The sequence below is a fragment of the Lipotes vexillifer genome, unplaced genomic scaffold (assembly GCF_000442215.2).
Source record: "Lipotes vexillifer unplaced genomic scaffold, Lipotes_vexillifer_v1.1 scaffold1098, whole genome shotgun sequence".
Taxonomy (NCBI): domain Eukaryota; kingdom Metazoa; phylum Chordata; class Mammalia; order Artiodactyla; family Lipotidae; genus Lipotes; species Lipotes vexillifer.
In genome coordinates, this window is record NW_006798559.1 from 403,839 (window position 1) to 411,677 (window position 7,839).

The following is a 7,839-nucleotide window of genomic DNA, read 5'->3' on the forward strand; positions in this document are numbered from 1 at the left end:
CATTGGTATGCTCTGCTCCCTCCGGTGGAAGCAATCCCCTCTGGGAACCTGGATCGCTGGAACTTAAAATTGAGGGGATGGGAAGCTCAAATCCCCCAGGTGGGCCAATGAGAGTGATAGTAGGTGAGGCCACTCCCACTTACATTTCTTGGTTTCCAAACTCATGTAGTCTGTCTATTGTGGATACAAGACTATATAATGAACATTGATTTAGGGTATATACTATATCCTGGAAGATGATGTCCCATTCATGTTGAGTATCATCTCTAAGCTAGTACCTCAGCTATTTCTTCAAAAAGCTAGTCCAGGGCTTCCCTGGTGGCGCAGTGGTTGAGAGTCCGCCTGCCGATGCAGGGGACACGGGTTCGTGCCCCGGTCCGGGAAGATCCCACATGCCGCGGAGTGGCTGGGCCCGTGAGCCATGGCCGCTGAGCCTGCGCGTCCGGAGCCTGTGCTCTGCAACGGGAGAGTCTACAGCAGTGAGAGGCCCGCGTACCGCAAAAAAAAAAAAAAAAAAAGCTAGTCCATCACTTTGGTAGTCCAGAAACTTCTGAGTGCTGTGGTATGTGTGGCATGAGATCAGTGGATCCCATTGTCATATGGTGATTGCCACACTTCCCTTGCTGTAAGTTAGGTTTCTTGATCAGAGGTGATGTTACGCAGAATTCCTTACTGGTAGATCACTCTTAAGTCATCAGATAGGGCGCTTCCGAAGCCACCGCAGGCAGAAAAGCAAGACTATATCTAGAACATATGTTAATTCCAGTCAAGATGAAGCAATGCTCCTTCCAGAGGGATGCAATAGTCAGCTTGGCTCCAAGTGGCTGGTTGGTCTCCTTGAAGAATGGCACTATATTGGGGACCCAGCACTGGCCTCTGCTGGCAGATTGGGTATTGCATAGCAGTAATGCTATGGTGGGTGGGAGCTCATGCTTTCGGGCTAATTAATAGCCACCAGTCCTTCTACAATGCCTATTCCATTCCTGAGATGATTGTACCAGCACTTGGATGGGTGAAAACAGAGGCTGGCTGACATCACCTGACTGAGTTTTTCTGTCTGATGGCTCTTCTGTGTGTAGATGTTCTCATGTGGTCATTGAAATGTAGTACAAAGACATTCACACTTTTGCCTACTTCCTTAGGTCCATCAGTACCAGGAGTGGGCAAACTAAATCCACCCACTGCCAGTTTTATAAATAAAGGTTTAAAGATGTGGCACATATATACAATGGAATATTACTCAGCCATAAAAAGAAACGAAATTGAGTTATTTGTAGTGAGGTGGATGGACCTAGAATCTGTCATACAGAGTGAAGTACGTCAGAAAGAGAAAAACAGATACCATATGCTAACACATATATATGGAATCTAAAAAAAAAAAAAAGGTTATGAAGAACCTAGGGGCAGGACAGGAATAAAGACACAGATGTAGAGAATGGACTTGAGGACATGGGGAGGGGGAAGGGTAAGCTGAGACGAAGTGAGAGAGTGGCATGGACCTATATACACTACCAAATGTAAAATAGATAGCAAGTGGGAAGCAGCCACATAGCACAGGAAGATCAGCTCGGTGCTTTGTGTTCACCTAGAGGGGTGGGATAGGGAGGATGGGAGGGAGATGCAAGAGGAAGGAGATATGGGGACATATGTATATGTATAGCTGATTCGCTTTGTTATAAAGCAGAAACTAAGACAACAATGTAAAGCAATTATACTCCAATAAAGATGTTAAAAAAAAAATTAAAAATAAATAAATAAATAAGTAAAGGTTTATGGGAACAAAACCATGCTCATTTATTTCCATGTCATCTATGGCTGCTTTTGCACAACAGCGGAGTGGAAGAGTGGCATTGGTAACCATATGGTCAGTAAGTTTAAGATATTTGTTCTGACCCTTTACAGAAAATGTTTGCAGACTCTTCAGCTACCTACCTCCAGTATCTCCTGTCTACAATCTTCCAGTCTTTTTCCTTTCAGGTCCCTGATCTGTTTGCCATTGCTGTTAAGTCTGTATGTATTTTTACCCTGGGCCACTTCTCTTTCTACACAAAGTAGATGACCAGATGTGCCACCCAAAACTCTGACCATTGGGAGGATTTCCCCTCAGCACTCTTCCTGGGTCACTGCTGAGTGAGACTGTTCTGTATCAGCAGCCCACTTTTGGCTTTTACACCAGATATCAAGGCAGTTCATCCAGGAATCAACCTTGGAATTTTGCCTCTTCCATGAGCGAGTAGTTCTAGGAAGACGCATCAGTACAACAGTGGAGGATGACATAGCAGTCTAGGCCACTTGCTTGTGTAGCTTGCTTTGGCCTCTGGCCCTACTTGCTATGTAATACTGCAATTTCATAAACGGATTGTTGCTGGGCTCACTCAATCTTGTAACTTGGTAGGTCTCACAGAAACCAGCTCATGATAGGCAGTTCTGGCTCTGTGGTCACCTGATGTCCCATAGCCGCATGTTCCATCTCTATTGTGGCCCAGGAGCACACCAGCAGCTGTTTATTCAGTGGCATATAGTTGTCTTGGGTTTGCCATATACTCCTTACATGTCTTCTTTTTCACTATAGAAACCTCTACTGCCACAATCTCCTCTATCACATGGCCCACGTGGCAGGGTTGCTTGTAATGTTATGTGAACCAGTTGCAGAGGCTTTTCTTGCTCTGGGCCCCACTCAAAGTTGTCAGCCCTCCCTGTGGTCCAATAAATAGGTCAGAGCAGGTTTCCCCAGATGAAACATACTATCTCCAGAACCCAAAGAAGCTACCAAGTATTGTGTTTCTTTCTCAACAGATCCTTAAACACTTAATTGATGTGGTGGGCCCCAAAATCTTCCTAGGATTATCTCCCATTCTCTGGAGAGCATGTATTTTACCAAGGCACCAACATACTTCCCACTTCTTGCTAATGTGCTCCAATAAACATGATGTTATTGACATAATGGACCAATGTGATGCTCTTCACGATGTTCAGATAGTCCTAATCTATTTGGACAATATTATGATGGTGTGCTGACTTTAAAATATGTCTAGAGGGACTTCCCTGGTGGTCCAGTGTTTAAGACTTTGTGTTCCCAATGCAGGGGTTTGATCCCTGGTTGGGGAACCAAGATCCCACATGCCGTGTGGTGCAGCCAAATAAATAAATAAGTAAATAAATAAAAATATGTCCACAAATTCTTTCATATTTTTTGCTTCAAGAGGTGGAGCTTAATTTCTCTTTCCTTGTGGATCACTTGTTCTCAGGGAAGTTAGTGGTCACGTTGTGAACAGATATGCAAGCAACTAACAGAAAGGCACATGTGATAAGGAACTGAGGCTTCCTGCCAGCAGCCATGAATGAGTCATCTTGAAAGTGAATCTTCCAACCCTAATTAAGACTTCATATGATTGCAGGATCTGTGGATATCCTGACTGCAACCATGTGAGAGATCCTGAGCCAGAACCACCCAGCTAAGTTACTCCTGCATCCCTGACCCATAGAAACTGTGAGATAATAAATATTATTGTCTGCTCCAGGGCTTTTGTGACATGGTGCCATGGGATGCCTGCAGAAACCTCAGCATTCATGCATGTGCAACCCTGAAGTGTGAGGTATCTTGGTCAATGGGGGATAAAAGCCAATGGATAAAAGCTTCTCTCTTTCATGACCTGGTAAATGCTTCAGAATATATCATATGGCTTCTCAGATGGTCCCACAGAATCAAGCACTAGTTACCTATAATGGTGGCCAATTTGTTAATGCATCCGTGTACTGGCTTTCCCTGTTTCTCTGTTTCACTCCCTCTTATTCCCTGGGATTGTCTTTCCCCAAAACTATTTGTACAAAATCTTTTGTTTGTTTTCAGGGGAACCCACAAGATAATGTAAAAAGGCACCTGACACAATTCAAACCTGATTTTATATACTACCCAATAGTTAGCATTGTATCTTACTTAATGTAGAAATATTGAAGTTAGGAATAGTGTTACTATCTCCATTATGGTTTAACATAATTTTGGCAGTATTAGCCAACACATATTTTACAAGGGAAAGCATATTAGATAGGAAATATAATTGAAAAGGAAGAGAGAAAAATGACCTCTGTTTAGCAGCATGCCCAGTGGACCTGTGGATCTGTCCCTTGTTTCAAGTGTTTGGAGGGAAGAGACCTAGGACTCCAACCTCTGACCACCTTCCAACCTCCTCTCCAGCCACAACCTCCAGGACCATCTTCTTGGCCATCCTCTGACTCTGGGACCAGCCAACGCAGAGGTTAGCTCCTTATTGCCCACCAACAAGGAGCTCCAAGATTCATCAGGATTATTCCACTTAGATGGAGGCCATTGTCAACTGCCTGGTCAACCTGCATCTGCTGGCCTCCTACACCCACTTCTCTCTGGGCTTCTATTCTGACCATGAGGATGTGGCTCTGAGGGTAGGAGGCCTTTCTTCTGAGAGTTGACCAGGAGAAGTGCCAGTGTTCCTCATGTCTCTTGAAGATGGAAAACCAGCACAGTGGCTGCACCTTCTCCCAGGACCTGCAGAAGCTGTCTCAAGATGAGTGGTGTAAAACCCTGCACACCATGGAAGCCTCTGTGGCCCTGGAGAAAAACCTGAACTAGGCTTTTTGGGATCTGCATGCCCTGAGCTCTGCCTGTACAATCCCCACCGCGATCTCTGTGACCTCCTGGAGAACCACTTCCTAGATAAACAAGTGAAACTCATCAAGAAGTTGGACCACCACCTGACTAAGTTCTGCAGGCTGTCCAGCCCCTAGTCTGAGCTGTGAGAGATCTCTTGCAAAGGCTCACCCTGAAGCAGGACCAGAAGCCGCCAGAGCCCAGCAGCCTCTGAGGGATCCCTCTGCTCCCCACCTGATGTCAGAGCTTCAGCCTGAGCCTGTCTCTGTAGCCACTAGGCAGCTTTTTAACCACCCTGGAACTTTCTCTCAAGCCTTAGACCAAATGGAAACAACAATGTTTTGCAGCAACAAGCAAACAAACAACAACCCTATCTCTCTTTGCAGATAATTGTTTAGTTGGAACACCCAAAAGTGTTGAAAGAAAAACTATCACAAATGATAAAAAAATGTAGTAAAGTATCATGATATAAAATTAACACGTAGAAATCAATAGCCTTCATATATACAGACACTAAGCAACTAGAAGATATAATGAGAATATACATTTAAAATAGCAAAAATAGGGACTTCCCTGGTGGTCCAGTGGTTAAGACTCTGTGGTCCCAATGCAGGGGGCACGGGTTCCATTCCTGGTCGGGGAACTAAGTTTCCGCATGCTGCGTGGTGCAGACAAAAAACAAACAAAACAATAAAATAGCAAAAATAGAATAAAATATCTGTTGTAGATCTAAAAGAAATGTGCAAAACCTCTGTGAGTAAAAACTGTGAAACATGCATGAAAGACACAAAAATGAACTGGAACAAATACAGAGATGTACCATGTTCTTGGATTGGAAGACTCAGTGTTGTAAAGACGTCAATTCTCCCTAAATTTAGTGATGTATTAGTCATGCTCTGAATGGAAATTATCATCAGATTTTGATTGTTTGTTTTGTAGGGTTGAACAAATTTTTTATATAAAGTCTATTCTTCCAAAAAGGAAGAATAAACAAGCAAGGATTGCTAGTAAAATTCCTTAAGAGAAAAGTGGAGAGTCTAGCCCTCAAAGACATTAAAACGTTATGGAGTTTTTATAACTAAAACAGCATAGAAGTGACACATGAACAGACAACCAATGGCATTGAATAGAAATCCAGAAATGGACCTAGGTGCAAAAGGAAATTTGGCATACAAGAAAAGGTTGTATCTCAAATCAGTGGGGAAAAGACAAACTTTTAACAAATGACATTGAGACCATATAGAAAAAGATAACATGAGATTCATGCTTTTAATATACCAAAATAAATGATGAATGAGTAAAAGATCTAAATGTGAAAAATGAAAATACATAAATACTAGAAGAAAACCTGAGTGCATTTCTTTATAGCCTGGGAATGAGGAAAACATTAATAATTTCACAAATCAGAAGAAATAGAAGAAAAGATTGACAACTTTAACCATAAAGATATAAATATGCTTTGTGGAAGATAAATTAAGAGACAGAGAGAAAGAGGATACCATAAATTTTCAAAAGACAAATTGACAAATGGAGAAAAGGTATTACAGCTTGTATCACAAAAGGCTAATACTCCTAATGTATGAAGTGCTCCTGATTTTTATTTTTTTAATTTAATTTAATTTAAAAAATTAATTTATTTATTTTTGGCTGTGTTGGGTCTTTGTTTCTGTGAGGGGGCTTTTCTCTAGTTGCTCTAGGTGGGGGCTACTTTTCGTTGTGGTGCGCAGGCTTCTCATTGTGGTGGCTTCTTTTGTTGCAGAGCACGGGCTCTAGAGTGCAGGTTCAGTAGTTGTGGCGCATGGGCTTAGTTGCTCTGTGGCACGTGAGATCTTCCTAGACCAGGGATGGAACCCATGTCCCCTGCATTGGCAGGTGGATTCTTAACCACCGCACTACCAGGGAAGCCCCCCCGATTTTTTTTTTTTTTTTGCAGTACGCGGGCCTCTCACTGTTGTGGCCCCTCCCATTGTGGAGCACAGGCTCCGGACGCGCAGGCTCAGTGGCCACGGCTCACGGGACCAGCCGCTCCGCGGCATGTGGGATCTTCCCGGACTGGGGCACGAACCCGTGTCCCCTGCAATAGCAGGCGAACTCTCAACCACTGCGCCACCAGGGAAGCCCACCCCCTGATTTTTAAAATGAGAAAAATATACAAACATAGTAGACAAAGAAATGCAAATGGCAAAGATGTACAATCTTTTTCATAATAAGGGAAGTGTTTATTAAAATTACCCTGAGATAATATTTCTCCCTTATCCTGAGATAATATTTCTCCCCTAAGATTGGCAAAATCCAAAAGCTGACAGCATACTCTGATGGTGAGATGTAGGGAGTTAGGCTCTCTCATACATTACTCACGGAACGCAAAGTGATACAATCTTTATGGAAGGCAACCTGGCAATATCTAGCAAAATTAAATATGCATTTACCCTTTGATTTAGCAATCCTACTTCTAGGAATTTATCACAAAGAGTCACAGGTAAAACTATGAATGACATACAAACAAGGAGTTCATTGCAGCACTATTTGTGATAAAAAAAAGAGTGTATCTGGGGCTTCCCTGGTGGCGCAGTGGTTGAGAATCTGCCTGCTAATGCAGGGGACATGGGTTCAAGCCCTGGTCTGGGAAGATCCCACATGCCACAGAGCAACTAGGCCCGTGAGCCACAACTACTGAGCCTGTGCATCTGGAGCCTGTGCTCCACGACAAGAGAGGCTGTGATAGCAAGAGGCCCGCGCACCGCGATGAAGAGTGGCCCCCGCTTGCCACAACTAGAGAAAGCCCTCGCACAGAAACAAAGACCCAACACAGCAAAAATAAATAAATAAATAAATAAATTCCTACCCCCAACATCTAAAAAAAAAAAGATCCTTAAAAAAACAAAAAAGAGTGTATCTTAAGGACTATCAATAAGGACTGGTTGAATATTATATCTGTGCAATGGACTACTATACAGATGTAAAAAGCAATAAGAAGAATCCCCATTGCTATGGTCTGAATTGTGTTCCCTCAAACTTCTTATGTTGAAGCCATAACCCACAACGTGATGATATTTGGAGATGGAGCCTTTTGTTAATTAGGTTTACATGAGGTCATGAGGGTGTGGCCCTCATGATGGGATTAGTGCCCTTCTAAGAAGAGATACAGAAGGGCTTACTCTCCCTGCCTTGTGAGGAGACAGTGATCAGGCAGCCATCTACAAGCCAGGAGGTGA

General features: G+C 43.1%; 1 pseudogene; it reads left to right on the top strand.

The window, feature by feature from the left end:
- Positions 1-3,533: 3,533 nt before the first annotated feature.
- Positions 3,534-4,838, top strand: LOC103069906 (ferritin light chain pseudogene; annotated as a pseudogene).
- The last annotated feature ends 3,001 nt before the right edge of the window (positions 4,839-7,839 follow it).